This window comes from Anoplopoma fimbria, chromosome 15 (assembly GCF_027596085.1).
Source record: "Anoplopoma fimbria isolate UVic2021 breed Golden Eagle Sablefish chromosome 15, Afim_UVic_2022, whole genome shotgun sequence".
Classification (NCBI taxonomy): domain Eukaryota; kingdom Metazoa; phylum Chordata; class Actinopteri; order Perciformes; family Anoplopomatidae; genus Anoplopoma; species Anoplopoma fimbria.
In genome coordinates, this window is record NC_072463.1 from 19,343,411 (window position 1) to 19,360,464 (window position 17,054).

Here is a 17,054-nt window from a genome sequence, read left to right on the forward strand (position 1 = left end):
GACAGAGCTGGGTCACGTCACTCGGTTCAAGAGGTCCATGTTTGGGTCTGTTAAATCCGAAACAATTCTCATTCAGCAGCTTGCTTATTGTGGGGAAGCCAAAATCTGTAAGCCTGATCCGTCAACAATATGACGTGGGACTTCTTCTCAGTGACTGACTTTGAAGAAGGCCTTGCTATGCTGGAATGAGCAGGATTATGCATTGTGGAAAGTATGTTATGTAGTGGGCTTTTTTTTATCACCTAGCTGTCACAACATTAACTTGTTTTGTGATCACACCTAATCTACTGTAGAAGCGAAAGACATTTCCCCCAAGTCAGGCCACAAGGATACGATTTATTTAACTATTGTACATGCCCTCGGGGCTCTGTCATGCCTGGTTGGTTAAGACAAATTGCACTGCAGAGCTGTCTTCTCTCACAGACTGGCACTGCTGTCCAAGTGCTCTCCCAGAATGCAGCATGCTGTTGAGAACAATGCCAGGCTCATTATGCCTATCCTGTGTCCTAAATGTTGCGCATGCCAGGCTGTCTGTCTTCTTTAACATTCATTACTGTAATGCCCTCACACTTGGCTCCAAATATCAGCGAGGAGTGACATTGTTGGAACTTTTGTTAAAAATGTAATGTTCTTGCCGATCCATGTCTAGTCTGCATTAATGTAGAGCACAAGCTGTGTTGAGGTGAAAAGCCCACCTTTGTCGTTTCGGTACAAAGCCTTCACTCTATCAGCACTTGAGATCTGAGCTCTAGCAAAGGAAAGGTCAGTGGGTGGTTTACATGTCCAGTGTTTTACAGGAATGGTAACACAAGACCTCTTTTTAAAGCTCTGGTTTTAAAACCATTTAGATAGGAATGAGGTGATTAACGGTCATAATGGATTTTGCACTCCAAACTCTAAACCTTTACCCCCTTAAAAATGTCTCAAGGAGAGCCTGAGGAGTCTTTAAGTGTTCTCAACCTTCCAGGTACGTTCAGACGCTATACTTCACACTGCTCACATTTGGAAACAAAGAGACGAGCGGACATTGCAACCTTTTGAACATTTCAACCACATGCCTGCTGCTACTTTATCACATGACAGTCACCCACTAGGGATCCCAGCAGTGCCCAAAGGAAATCATTTAGCTCTGTAAGAGTGTTATGACAAGGGCATAACCTGACCCTAGACATAAGACGATATTTCAACACCTTATTTCCCTTGGGGAGTCGATGCAGGATCCTGCTTTAGGAACTCCAGTGGTATCCACAGAGCTACTGGTAGGGTGGTGAGCACCAGTGGATCTTTCAGCACTCAGTAAAAATACAGCATGTCAAAGATAGGACTTTTTTCGTATCCACCTGAGGAAAGTCTGGCATTTAAGACTGTCCTCTCACCTCAAATTCATGTGGGTTTTTAGGGCAGCAGTGAACACAAAAACACTCCATGGGGTGCTCCATGTCGCCAGCGCTTTTGGCTAACACATTGGCAAAAAGGGGTCAAGAACGTAATGTGTGTGTTTGGAAGGAGGGGTGCTTGTAAGTGAGGAAGCAATGAAAGCTATCTCTATCCTCAAAGCCACATTTCAGGCTGTAAAGGTAATCATCCCGGGAGACGGTATCCAGTGTTGTTTTTGAAAGAGTGTGATCATACTAGACTGTCTTACTGACGGTAAAGTGGTTTTCAATGTTTATGGAGAAATTCAAATGAATGGGCAATGTAGCTCTCAAGTGTACCTTAAAAAAAAAGCCTCCACCAGCCTGTTGGGTGGGAGCTGAGTGACTGCTTTGCTACAAAAACACAGATGTCTCAGATCACTGGACAGAAAGTATTTGGAGAATCTGTCCAGCAATAGCAGGCGCTTTAGTCATTAGAGGACATTTATGTCCTTGGCCTGATGACATGTTACATTTAGACTCAGACAGACAGGTATGTCCCCTGTCTAGACTTGTTAGGATCGCTTACGTCTGTCTACGTAGACCAATCTAGATGAATCTTGCTTGGTTTTAGGTATAAGACTTGGTGATGTGGTTGAGTTACAATGTAATCAAAGAAGAAGACAATGCAATTTAGTTTAGTTCTGTATAGAAATATACAATTTTTAAAACCATTTAAGCCATGGTAGAAGCATGGCACTAGGGTTGTCAATGTCGGTCAGTCCACCACTTTGGTTTAGATTGAAACACACAAATATTGGATGGATGGCAATGAAGGTTTGGACAGGCGCATTCTGACTTTGGGGATCCCTTGACTTCAAGGATCTAGAATTTTCATTAGTCCAATACTTTGGTTTATGACCACATACCTACAAAACTACTTGCATTCCTATTGGCATCAGCTGTACCTTTTTTTTGTGCTGATTGGCAAATGTTATCATGGCAACCATTGTTCGAAAATACAAACTCTATGTGCAAGGAACAGAAGCACATGGCGCAAAATAACGTCATCAAACCTTACCGGTCTCACTATCGTTTTCCATACCATGGTAAAGGCATGACCCGCCCTCTGTCGTCTTAATATTCATACCTTAAACCTAACTAGTCTCTCTCCTCATGCCTAAACCTAACCAACCCAACCAACAAAGGTAGAGTGCTAAGACAGCGTGGTGGGTCATGCCTTTGCCAGTCGGGAAGATCTGATGACGTCATAGCCATGTGCCTCTGTTTGTTGCAGGGAGAGTTTGTATTTTCCTTACAATGGGCGTTTGTTTTGGGATAATGGGCCTATGGGGCATTTTTCAGACTATTGGACTGTTGGAGTAATGGCTCGTAGGAACAATAGGCAGTCCCCCAACTGGAATGGTAAACATGGCAAACAGTATACCTGCTACCTGTTAGCATTGCTGAAGAGCCTAAGTATAGCCTCAGAGAGGTGCTTGTGTGGCTGCAGACTCTTAGATTGAAATCAGAAATGATATAATGATTTGAATTTTCAGTGAATCGACAGAAATAAATATAAGTCACACATTGACAGCATATTATATTCTTCTTGGGTGATAACATTGGGGTTGAAGTTTTTGTGCCCGTTCATCACAAGCAGCCAAGGACGCTAACAAAAACACGTATTGGAGTGTTTGTTCTACCTAACAATAAGTATGTTTGACCACCCATTAAATGGACCAAGGCATGAATTTGGCAGAGAGAAGCAAATCATCCCGTGGCTGGGAATTGGTTTTGTGTGGCCACTGGCCACCGGAGAAGCTTGTTTAAACAGACCCAGACTGAAAGACTTAATGGCCATGCTGACAGCAGTCATTCGAGATGTCTAGTGAGGCTGGAGCGCTGTGGCTGAGAGGGAGGGAGAGAGAGAGTGAAAGGGAGAGATGTTGTGGTTGCCGTCTCTTTATGTATGCTCCAGAGAAAAGAGGCGCACGAGATACATTTTTTAAATCTGACTTAAATATTTGTTCTCCCACCAAACCTAAACCAACAGAATATAGGATATACAGTCCCGTGGCAGCCTGCTGTGTTTTTCCTGCCACCTGAAACGTGTTCTGCTGTTGTCTCCAATGTCATCTCAATTAAACATAAGCATGAGGACAGAGAACAGCTCAGACTTAAAAGTAGGTTTGTGTTTTTGTAAGGTAGTGGTGAGCTTGGATTACATCCTAAATATAATTGCACATGTATTTTGGAGCAACTTTTGCTGATTTGATTGATTCCCACAAACCAATGAGCTATTTACACATGTCTAACACGTGCTGACCAGCAGTGGAATATATATATATATATATATATATATATATATATATATATATATATATATATATATATATATATATAATACATATAAAGAGAAGACAGTAGCGGGTAAGGTTATGTAGTTACAAAGAAGCAACTTCTGGACATTTTGTTCAAGTAATCTCAAGTAAACTAAAAGAGCAGTCCATTTTCTAAAATTGAAAACAACACTGTTGCAATCAAGAGTTCATATTTTCACTTGATTTTCCACCACCCAAAAAATGTATTATCATAATAATCACGGACACTGTTCTTCATATGTTTTGACCTGTGATCCTCTGGGTAATTCTTATCTGCAGCCCTGCCATTCCCCAGTCTTAAGACCTGCAGGAGACCACATTTACATGAAATGTACTCAGGTCTTCGAGACTTGTTATCTGATAGAGACTTGGTCAGTTTCTTCTATTTGATCCACCTGACTTGGACCATGCCAAAGCAAAGAAGAAGATCAAGATATCAAAAGCTCTGAGAGCCTCATCGCTTTAACTCTGTACCCTATATACAGGCTCACTGACTATATAAAACCAAACCAAGACTTAATGTTTCCAAAAGTATGGTTTGTGTCAATATCATCAAATTCAAGATTAAGAAGATGATGCTTTGTAAATATATTTGAATTAAAAAAAAATGTGATTAAAAAAAATTGGTTAAAATGTCCAATAATTAGGCAACCTATGTGATTTCCAGGCAACTGGCCAAAACATTTGTGAAAACAATAACTTGTTTGCGGACAAACTTTAGGGAGACAACAACAAAATTAAGCCTGCAATGATAAATTATTTTGGCCACAACAAGCCTTAAACACATATTTTTACATTTTAAGTTGATGTTGGCATGCAGGTAGGGTTCACTGGGTTATCAGAGCTTTTTGACCGTAAACAGCTGTCTGCTGCATCTGGCAGCAGACAGCTGTAACCAATAGTGCTAACAGTGCTAACAGTGCAAACTACAGTGAAAGTGCTGACAGCGGTAACGACGTTAACCTGAGGGGAAACCAGAGGGTTGTTCTACACCTCTGCAATGATGCTGTCAGTTGGGGCGGCGTTATCAGCTGTTAATGAGCTCAGTGCAGAGCAGCGGCCATTAGCTCACCAGTGGGGCACCATTACATGCATGAACATGCAGTAACGGCGTGCCTATGTAAACAAAGCAATGAGAAGCTCTGATAACAACACACACAGAGGGAAAGTGACTACATTCTCTGCTCAGGTAGACATCATGCAACTATATCTTTACATAGCAAATAGTTGTTTGCTGCTATATTATTGCTGTGGCTTTCGTATATCGTTCCTTAGTGACATGGCTCAGTACAGTGACAACATGGCTGACTTTTACAAAACAGAAGATGATCAGGCCAAGGCATGATGGGAAAAGGAGCTAGAACAATTGCCAGAGAGAGGAGAAGGCATGAGTCTGCAGAATAAAAGCAAATTTCTGTTGGTGATTTAAGACTTCCCAGTCTGCATAATCATGGCTATCCTCCACATTCCAGCCTGGAAGTGGACAAGATTAAATACTTTTGGATAAGAACGCTGGCTGACCTTACTGCTGCGGTTGGTGTTATCCTCTTCAAAAGAAAGTCACAAAGGTTTTGAGATCAAACTGTTTCCTTATTCTTTTGGAAATCATTTTTTGCTTTATCTCAAAGGTCAAAGAGTGTTTGTCCCAGACCCAGCAGCCTGGAACAGTACGACCCCCGCTATGCTAAAAATGCCTTCATATAAGAAGTTTCATAATATGATGTCTGTCTTCACTTTTAGGCATCTGGTTATTGCAGGGGAAAAAACAGGTTGATTCTTTAATCTGCCTTTAGACAACAATGATGCAGTATAACATGTGGGATGCACATGATGGATCAGACATGAAGTGGAGCAGTTAGCAGGAAGCAACTGCTTTAGGCAGTATTGTGCAGCTAGACTGAAACATACAATATATCTGAAAGAGCTTACTTTCGCCAGACTAAAGGAAGTGGCGGGAGAAATAAACTCTGTCAGCAGCTCAAATCAACACAGTCCTCTCATATCCCCTCCGTTTTTAGCTCTGTCTGTCCCAACCTGAAGCTGGCACGAGGTCAGCTATGGGTTAACATTAAGGTGAGATATTCCTCTGGTGTTTGATTTAGTAGTTCCTGTCTTCGCTCTGTGTGTCCACATAATTTGTCTCCTCTGTGGTATGTAAACTATCATAGAGTGAGACAGTTCCTGCCCTTTTCAACTTTCTCTAGATCCAAATGATGGTCAAAGTATATAGAATGATATAAGTAGTAATTAAAAAATGGCACACATGTAAACTATTTAAAAGTTTAATAGATATTGTAATTAGGATTTTCAGAATAGGAAAGATTTCATTTGCACAGTGCAAAATACGTAAAATAACCTTTTTGATGTGCATGTGCCTGCATGTTTGCATGTGTGACTTTTGACTTAACAAGTGTGTGGGCTTATCAGCACACACTTTTAACGGCTGTGAGGGATCCAAACACCAGTCAGTCAGTCAGTCACCCGGTCCTGCATAGAGGCCTGATTCACTCCTTTGTGCTGTGTGACTCAAAGCCCTTTCCCCTTCCTCATGTCTCACTCCCACTGTCCTCTGCGGACTTGGGCTTGCCATTTGACCCGCTGCCAACTTGGACATGCTCCCCCCTTAATGGTCAACTGTGGGCTTGTATACAGCATTTCTACATAGCAACAGTTTGTGGACATACACTCTGAGATATACACATGCAAAAATGACAAACAGATGGCTTTGGAAGTTGAGTGATTTGCATTTTTCCAAATAAAATGATTAATTGCCCTTTACTACATATTGATTCCATAGACTTTTAATCAATATTGAACAAAGAAAGGCCCTAAATCAATGATACCGACACCATGCTGTCAGCTCTAGTGAGAATCAACACGTTCAGATTGTTGCTTTTGGAAAGTAAAGAATTGACTCTTTCATGAGGTGTCAGTCAAGAACATTCCTTCAAATTGGTTGAACAATGAAAAAAACCCTGTAGTTCGTCAGATCGAGCTGAAGTATAATACAAAGAATGAACGTCAAACGGGCGGATCTACTGTCGGGTGTTAAAGAGGACCAGATGATGGGGCGAAGGTGTCAGCAGCCATGGGGTTTCTGATATTTTCTCAGAAGATAGGAAGAAAGAAGCAGAGCTGCAGATGTTGAGGCTTGTTTCTTTTGCCCTGAGGTCTTATTTGTATTCTTCACAATTCAGATTGAGGACTAACTGAAGGTTTTTATGCAAGATCGGCTCCACTGTTCTGTCTTTGTTGGCTCCTTTGTTTACTGATCTCAGTGGACTTGCCACTGCAGTATATTCAAAACAGGGTCTTATGTGATCCCCTGAAGAGACCCAGGGTGAGATGAGGTCAAAACAAAATGGCCTCAGAATCCAGAGACACTTTCTCTCCAGAGGAAGCTGTAAAAAAAGATTTCCTGTTCCTAGATTCGTGAGATTTTAACTGATTTCTTTACTTTCTCACCAGAGCTGTGTGAAATTGAATGTCGGACTAAGTAGTCACTGAATTCAAATGAGAGGGAATTACTCTGAATTACTCTTACTCATTGTACAGAGGCATGGTGTCATGAGGGCCTGGGAACCAAACACCACAGCTCACACACTGGGAGGGAGTGTCCAGTCTCTTTAAATCCCTCAAGAACCAGAAAAATCCCCTTAAACATTTATAATAGCCCTCATCAGGATAATAAGATCTTGATTATCAGAAACTGTTGTTAATGGAGAACTCAACACAATCAACCATTCAGAGTCGAAAGAATTACACTTAAGTGATCATTTTTGTTAATGGATCAGCAATTACATTTTAAAACAATCAGCATTCACTCAGAGCATGGCAGAACCCATGCATCATTATTAAAGCCATTCTGAGATCAGATTTTTGTTTAACATTGCTATTATAAAGTACCTTATTATGTAACTCTCAACACATATTCTTTTGGGCTTTGTTTGTATCAGATCTAACCCCCACAAAAACTGTTAATTAGTTAAACAGAAAGAGTTTGAAAGAGTATGTGAACTTTATAATCATATAAAGTAGGTAATGGAAATATATTGAATTGCGATTGCTAAAAAAAATTCAGCAAATCACATTATCAAAAGAACGGGATGTGATTTCATGAAAATGAAGGGATTATAACTTTATTGACAGTCACAGCATTCACACAGTAGTTTCCATCATAAATAACAATGCTACCTCTTTGCAAGATAATTGCTTCTACTTGAAATGATGACTATTTTTACTATGGGTTGATTCAGCAAGGATTTTAGTCATTAGAAACTACTTCCACAGAGAAAAGAAATGATCTGTTGAAATAAACTGTGCCCAGTCATCCTCTAAGTTAATGTTTTGGATCATCGAGTGTCCTTGCTTCGGGCACCATGGCCCACTATTGAGCAGAAAAACAATGGGGCCCTGTGCTCTGATCCTCGAACATCTTCAGCTTGCCAAAGTCAACAAAGCTAGATTTTTTTCAAAGCTAGACTAGAGGCTCCAAGCAACAATTAATGCGCAATCTAGAGATTTTATCTCCCTTCTTCAAAAGGCATAACACATTCGGTTCTTTCCACTGGCTTTTACTTTTTCTTCAAAAACTGACGACAGATGAGGCGAAGCAATAAACTGCCGTAGAATAAGTGGAGTATGGCCCTCGGGTAGGTCCTAACACCACTCCACCTGGAAAACTAAACAGGTGAAAGGATGGAGAGAGACCCGCCTCTCTCCAAGAATTCAGGCTTTATTTTCCAGAAAGCCTTATGGATAAACATCTAGCAGAATGAGAGTGAGCTGTTAGTAAGCAGTGACAGATCCAGCACTCATCTCCACTGCCATGCCTGGACAGTGACTCCACAAATAAGCAGTGCACGGCACGACACCTCCCTTCACAGGAAAACGGGAAGGAAGATGAGATGAAGCGAGACAGAGACCTGCCTGTCCTTTTAGCCAGTGGAATGGGAAAACTAAACACTTCGGTTTAAACATTCAATAATGGAATCCACTCATCCGTAATCAACAGCTCTCAAAAAATGAGACCTCCCTTTTGTTTTTATGATTCATTTTAGTTCTATGCAGTAAAATAAAAAAAGTGCAAGTGTTTTTCTGAGTTCCAACTCACAGGATAAAGCGCCAAGATAACCAAATGTAGGTAATCCACATCCTCCATTCCGAGAATTTGTACAGCTGCCTCATGGATGCAAGCTTTATAGACATGCAGGTCTCTGTCTCAAGTCTGATCCGTCTAATACTTTGGTTTATGATTCAATACCTGCAAAACTAAAACACCTTAGCTGTTCTTTTTGTTTAGTGCTCATTAACAAATGTTAGCATGGTACTAAGTGAGTGAACACAGTAAACATAACTGCTAAACATCAACATGTTAGCTTGGTCATTGTGACCACGTTTCTATGCTAGCATTAGCATTTAGCTCAAAGCGACACTGTGCCTACATAGCTAGCATGGCTGTAGAGCAGCTAGCATGGCTGTAGGATCTTAGTCGTGTTTCATTATTGCGTTTGTTCCCATCTACGTGATTGAAACCACAATCTAAGGTGAAAGTAATTCTTGTTTCATATGCTTCCATACGTTTGGTCTTTACATGTACATTTCACTTATGTAACAGGAGTGTAATGTTTAATATAAAATGCCATAATGTACAGTAAAGAGGTCTTAAAAGAGTCAGTGAGTCTTTTGCTTCTTAAGAGTTTGTTATTTTAAACCCCTGCCTGTTTCCTGCTGATGTAGGCGGCCTCTGAGAAAAATAAAGTTCCAATCTCGATGATGAACACCTTTAATTGCTTCTATAGGGAAAACAAACTCTTGAAAGAAGGCCGTAAAAGGAATTTGCAGCACTGTGCTTTTGGAGGCCGAACACACAGAGTTTGTTTAAAGAAAAAAGGCATTAAACAAAACATGTAAATTACAGATGGACTTACATGAACAAAAATCTGATCATAGATTTTATCATTAGAGGCCTTTTTGTCGGTTTGTATTTTTATGTCCATAGAAGGGCAAAGGGGAAGTGATGTTGTCAGATTGTAGCGATCCGGCAGCTGGTCTCCTGTTAAATCATGGGCGATATTGGGGATGACGGAGACCAGCTGCTGACTCAGTGACTCACTTTTACCTCAGCAGGGAGAAGGAGAGAAGGAGGGAAGGAAATGGGAAAGCGGCAGCTCTCGCCCAGACAAAGAACAGACGCAGCCAGCTCCAGCAGTGAGAGTGGCCAACGCAACACTTCACTATACAATTTAAAGTCTGCTATATGAGTTCGTACTGTCCTTTTCCTTTGGCAACATGCTTGGCTCATGTTGCAATGTAATCATTTGGTTGATAAACAAGATATTATGAAAAAGTCATCGTAAAAGAATTCATCTTTTGGTGGGATAACTGGAAGCTGGAAACTTGGAAGGAAGGGTTTCGCGTGTACCCTTTATCTTTGTGGCTAAATGACAGCGACCCAAATATCAAGTTTCCCTTTCTTCCATCCTCTGTCCCTGTTTCGCTCTACAAAGTATGTGTGCAAGCCTGTGTTGTGTCTGTGTATTGGCATTAGCAATAATTGTATGTTCTGACAGATGAGAATGGATCAGCCGTTCCCAGTTTAGAGTCACGCAAGTGCGTAGGTTTCCTTTCATCATTGGTGGGGACACATATTAAATGGAGGTCGGAGCGTCCTCCCTCAAGAAAGTATCAAACACTTAAATTCAATGAATTTCAAACACTCATTTATGGTGGAAATGTCTTCAGTTATGTAATGGAATATAATAGAGTAAGGCTATCTGTATTGCATTCAAATATCCTCCGTTAGATCAACTTTTGTCATTTAATGTGATCTCTGCTGAGTAAACACACATGTAGACATAATTGACTCTTTGTGTCTTCGATTTTTAAAAATAACATATTTAAATGTGCAATAGGGACTTTCTGCACATTCAAATCATATGCAACATATATGTATCCTCTGATAAGTTGCCCTACAGTCTGCTGTGCATTAAGTTATTTCTCTGCGCTCTACTGATATGGTTGTTACCCCTTCAGACAGTGAATACGTTTGCTTTAGTCTAAGCAATAGGAATAGTGGAAAGGGACCGGGTTCTCTTCTGCTCGTCTCTCTCATTCTCTCACTCTGTGCTTGTGTCAGTATACACCTAAAGTAATATGAACAAGTTTGCTCAAATATTGATAAGGACAATTCTGTCTCTTCATAATATTGGTAGAGACACATCCCTACTGTCCATTTGCAAACCTACGTTCCTTAATTCACAGGTTGAAAGAGAGGTGGCACAGTCTATTGAAGCAGAAGGGAAATTACTTGGATTTAAGTAGAGAAAATATTAATTTACAAATATTAAAATACTGTTCAGACAAAAATTCGTTTTAGCTCTGTTGTAGAAAACCCCCCCACTTACAATACATACCTGTCACGTCCTTAATCTGCTTAATTAATCATCCTTAATATAAACGAAGGACCGAATGCGACTTGTGATGTAAAAGGTGTCTATTATAGTGACAAATCCACAGATAATTATAACCTATAACCCTCTGCAGTCCTCAGCTTTATGGAGCTTTATAGACGTTTTCAGCTCATTGTTTTGGTACTCTTTAGCTTCGTCTCCAGACACAGCAGTCAGATGTTTTATTGAAAAAGCCCGTATAAACGCACTGTATGCTGCTGTACTTGCCCCATATCAAATCGCAGAGCGACATAGTTAGCCACTAGCTGGTGAACATGTAGCGGAGCTTATAGCAGCGCTAGAGACATATATTTGCCTCAGGAGTATCTCAAAGAGAAGGGAATATTAGTCTTGTTGTAATCACCTCAGCTGAAACACGACCACAAATGAATGCTAATGATGATCTGTGTCTGCTGAATGTGTAAATAGGCAATTGTTTCCTTATGTTACCTATATCAACTTTACAAGGTGATAATAATAGTGTGTTTATAGCTTGTTGTGCTGCACCCAAGCTGCCAAATATGAATTCATGCAGGTTTAATAAGGCTGTTTCTCAAAATTGTTGAAGCCAAGTAAAAGAGAATAGACAGACAGGGCAGGCATTTCGACTTGACGTAAGCTGAAAAACACAGATGTAACTAATAATATCAGTGATGTCTTTGTTCCACAAACCATCCCAGTAAGTCGCTGTCAGCCAGCATGGACAATAACAGGAACCTAGAGCTGGCTCACCTTCATGGAATGCAGCCATGATCAATGTTTTTAAGTTCACCTGTGCTTTTTCTGACCTTGCAAAGGTCTTTAGCCTCCTGATGATAATAGCATAGCCCTAAGTTACTGTGTAATTCTTATTTTTTTACATAGCTGCTATAAATACATGAAAAACTACTCAATTAGAGCAACAAATGTACTTTTATTTAACTGGTATTGTACCTGGGTTTACCTTTGGCCTCTATAAGGTAACTCAGTTCCCATTTATCATTTGAATGAAATCCACTGATATGGCCGCATTGTTGACAGCAGCTGAACCCAATTTAAGGCATGAACTCTGGCAAACCTCACACACACACAGACACACAAGCACACACTGTTCGACACCACAAATTTGACACAGATCTCTCTCCCTTTTAAATCCGGGAAAAGAGCCTATTCTTCTATAAGATATCAGATTGTTGAAATTATCACACAACTTTAAAATGTGATTGTGCATTCCACTCTGACAATGTTTGTCACAGATGTTTCATTTTGCAGCTTTAAAGTGGCACATCATCACCACAGAGAGTCTATGTGGTGTGTGAGTGTGTGAGTGGGTGTCTTTGAAGATGAATGCAAATGCAAACAGTCTTGACTATGTGGCCTCTCTGCACTATTTGCCACCCCATAAATAAAGACACATATTTAAATGTGCAATAGGGACAGTGTGATTAAACTCTTCTCACTCCTACGGGTAGATATTTCTGAAACACTCTGCCTTAATCATCATTAGACAATACAGTTATATGTCACTGCGGCTCAGTAGCATATATCCAGTTCCACGGTAAATATGACTCTACTTGAGCAACAATCAATCAATGCATTCAGCAAGCAAACATCTCATGACATCAGCTGTGACGGCATTGGAAAGAACCTCCTAAAATAAACAAATTTCTGGCTCTCATAGTCTCAGACAAAACAGAACAGACAGAGGTCGAACTATTCCTCCAGGAAACTAATGACCAATGGACAAACAACAAACAGATACACACACCAGCACAGATAAAAGCCAGCTGAAAAGTGAATCAAAGCACATACCATTTCTGTCTGGGAGTGTGTTTTCTGGAGATGACAGTAGCCTTACCCTTATATGGCAGTTGCTGTCCTTGTCCTTTGTCCCGCTGAGATGGACAGCCACTGAAAAAATCAGAAACAGCAGACTTCAGTTACATAACAGACTTGGCGTGACTAAGAGTGTATGCTAAAGGCTTAGACCTTGATCCAGGCTGGATTTGTCAATGGAGGTGGTTGGAATGTCTGGTACGGCTGGTGGTACCACCAGAACAATCTGGTGTTTGTTAATCCAGCACAAGAACAAACAAACTTGTGTTTTCCAAAGTGAGTTTTGAGTTTGTGTAACCAAATAAAAAAAAAAGAGACCTCAATGAAAATGCCAGGCTGTGACACTGATACCAACAATCATTCTGTGAAGACGTGACATCTGCAGTTGAGAAATCAGTGGATTGACTTCTCGCAAATAAGTCAAATCAAGGTTTTCCATTCTGCCTGTAACGTCTGATGACCACATTTGGATCTTGATTATCTGATGGTGCGTTTACCGAAATCGCCATGAGTCAGAGGTTTTCATAAAATGAACGGCCGGTTTTGATTATCCGTTATTGTTTTTTGTGCTCCACAGTGCTTTGAACCTGATTGATACACACCGTTTGGAAAAACATGTGTAGAGTTACAGTGTGATTTGTCAATTTACAATGAATTTCCCACAAATTTCGTAAAAAAAACCTTCAAAGACGTTGATCCCATAAATGAGAAGTGATGCTGCTACATTTTTGTCACCATAGTTTTTTTTCCGGCACAATTACATTTCTTATCACACATCTGCAACAAGTTAGCCAAAACCAAAAGGAGTAATACAGATTCCTCGTAGCAGCGCTGAGCAGCCTTTGGGAGTCTGTGTTGATAGGCATGAGTAAACATTGTTGCTATGCAGTAAGGTAAACTGAAGAAAATGTTCATAACATAGCAGCTGCTGTTCCAGCTATTGAAGTATCTATGTACACTTTTTATAGAGACTTCTATCAGCATCTGATTTAGCTTGTTAACCTCATTCGCTGACCTGTGCTCTCTGAATACCAACTCATACTATGGAATTTGCAGTACATTGGCGAGGCGAAAGAAAAAGCTGTTTTATTAGGCCACAACACGGTACAGGCGATACAATACAAAAAAATCATCTTTTTATTGAACAAGTCACTCTGAAGGCATTTCCTTCAGGAAGTGCAAATGACTGATGAGAAGGAGAATGCAGCTGGCCTTTTGGCATTCTTTTATTGATTACTGGAACTGCTTCTAGTCAAGTCCAGTCAGTTGTACTAAAACCATTGTGCAAGGAATCACCAAAAGTTCATATTGTTTCTCATTAGAAGCGTGAACAGTAATATTATGGCTGGATTTAAGTAGATTTAAATAAGTATTAAGAGTAAGAATAAGAGTTTATGAAAAAAATCTGCATGCTTGATATGATAAATGGACAACAGATGATCCTCCATCAAATTATATGTGCAACTATTATTTTGAAACCACGATATAGTTAACTTCAATGCTACCAAGAAAAAGATAATTTATTAGATTGCTTTCTAAAGAGGCTCTAATCAATAATTTTACAATACAAAATGTCAAAGGAGTCTCTTTTTGGGGTGAACCCATAGGGAAATACGACTTTGTAGTTTCCCTCAGTTCTACAGAGTATTATCGTCTTCTTGTTTATTGTTTTGGTTTTGTCACCCACAAATTTACTTTTTGGTTATCTGTCACAGCTCTCATGAGCTTTGTTTCTAGCAGCAGAAGGCAGCTGTTTTATGCAACAAAGCTCCTAAAATAAACTTCACATTATCTGCCAAGAGGCAAACAATAAACACAAAAAAGTTAGAAACTAGCTAGTGAACATATTGTGACATGTAGCAGAGTAAGATATTTCCCTCAGCAGTTGGTGGAGCTGCAAAAACAGTGAGAAATATTGGACTTACATTTGCAAGGTGGCCAGAGACCAAGACCAAAATAATGCTAATATTTCCTTATAAATAATAACATATTCTGTTGGTACTCAGTGGAAAACTTTAATATAATATGCTTAGAACAGAAGTAGCAATTACAGCCACTTGTCACAAATATGTGTTTTCAGTTTGTGGTTTGACATACAGTTTATTACATTGTAATAAAAATTGGTGTACATTGATACCCATTCATACTGTAGGTAAAAACAAGCCAGGTAAAGCTTTCGGTTGGGGACGTGACATTGTACATTAAGTCTGAAGAGGGAACTGCTGAATTAGGTGCCCATTTTGGAAATAAATACAGCAAAATGTTACACCAAGTCAATACAGCAAATTTCATGTTGAAGACAGAGGCTTTATTTTCCTCTCCAGCCGTGGCTGTTCTTGTGCGCAGCGCATTTCTTCTTGGAAAGTATCCTGGCCGCAGTTTGAACAGTCTCCAGAGCTGAAGTTTGAACCCCGGGCCGTGATAAATGAGTGAGAAGTGCTGTAATTCACTGTTACACTCTGGTGGGTCTTTAAAGATTGGTGGTACTATTTTCATACAGACAATTTGCGTGGTAGCTGACGCTGTCACAGACTGTACTTACACAGAGTTCAGCTAAGGATAATTGAGTAGAAAAAACATTAAAAATATAAAATAAAATCCAAAGAAATGAAAAGGCAGTGATCTACACCTCAGGCTGAAAAAAGCTCTCAGGTTGCTGTCTGTGAATCATTTGAGGATCGTCCGATAAACTTTGAAAAGTCAGACAGTTGACTCAAAGCCTAGGGAGAAACCTGACATGATATATACAGTGTTAAAACGTTCTTGTTTAAATTATATAAAGATGGATTATATATATATTTACATGTAGCTTCTCTCCATTCATAGCTGTGGTTAGCCACAGCATTCCTGCAACAGATACCATTATAGTCATACCTGCTTCTATGCACAAACCGCAGGAGCAGACGGACACCCAAATAATTATTCCATTTGTCCAGATGACTTTACCACTCAGCCACCCAAGAAATGGTGCAAAGTGGAAAACTGCTTATATTTGAGTGAAGAAAGTCCGGTATTTCATCCCAATGAATAACGCAAAAGCTGATGAACTATAAGTGATAATATCACCGATTCATCACAGTGGAGGTCAGATGACAACCCTTTTGTTCCACATGGAAGTTGAGCTTGGTTTTACGATGGATTTATGGAAATAAGAATTCAATAATGGCTCCATAAAGGGAGCATTTGGGGCAAAATAAAACCTGGTGGTGTGATACGCCTTGACTTTATAGATGGTGCGGTTTTTAATTCTTTGTGTGTGGCGCGCTAATAAATGTCAAGGAGGATATGCTATCTGAAAGCGAATGTTTAATTTGCTCGCAAATTAAACATTATTTCCAAGTTATTTGACACAATGTGACACGTATAGAAACATTCCTCCAATTTTCTAAATTTAGATAAAGTGAAGAAGTGAGGGGATTGAAGAGTGAAGTACTGAACTAGTGATCATTTAACATGACTAAGGCTGCCGTTATCAATACCTTGTTCACTCATTCACTCCTCCCCAACTAATGGAAACTTGATAGTTTACATTTTGCGTCATTACTGACAGCTGTAATGTCGCACAACTGTAATCTTTGCATCTATGAAATGCATCGCATCACATTTGCATTTTAGGATTGTTAGCAAAAAGTAGTGCTCATGGCATGGACATTTCTATTTACAGTATCACTTTTTAGGCACGATTAAGTGGACATATTTACACACATTTTAGTGTGTACAAATAGCACATTAGCTATTTAGCACTAAACAAAAACAAACACGGCTGGTGGGAATGTCATTAACTTTGCAAGTATTATGTAGGAAAAGCTATAATTACAATTCCTCCCAAAGGCAGCATGAATGTCTCTACCAAGTTTCATGGCAATTCATCCAATATTTGTCAAGAAATTTCACATTTCACAGACATTTTATGTGAACTTCCTGGTGGCACTCGATGAAAACTCAGTTGGATTCAACGTCTGGGACCCAATTATAACTGTACTAAATTCCATGGCAATCCACCAAATAGATATTGCAATATTTCAGTCTGGACCAATGTGGTGGGCTGA

The 17,054-nt window shown here is 39.8% G+C and overlaps 1 protein-coding gene across 1 annotated transcript in view; it reads right to left on the minus strand.

Annotated features, from left to right (window-relative positions):
* LOC129103619 (KATNB1-like protein 1) overlaps positions 1-17,054 on the minus strand; it is a 50,714-nt gene that overhangs the window by 21,109 nt on the left and 12,551 nt on the right. The window contains exon 2 of the mRNA XM_054614170.1: positions 13,028-13,080. The gene's annotated coding sequence lies outside the window, so the exon portion shown is untranslated. The remainder of the gene's footprint in view (positions 1-13,027; positions 13,081-17,054) is intronic.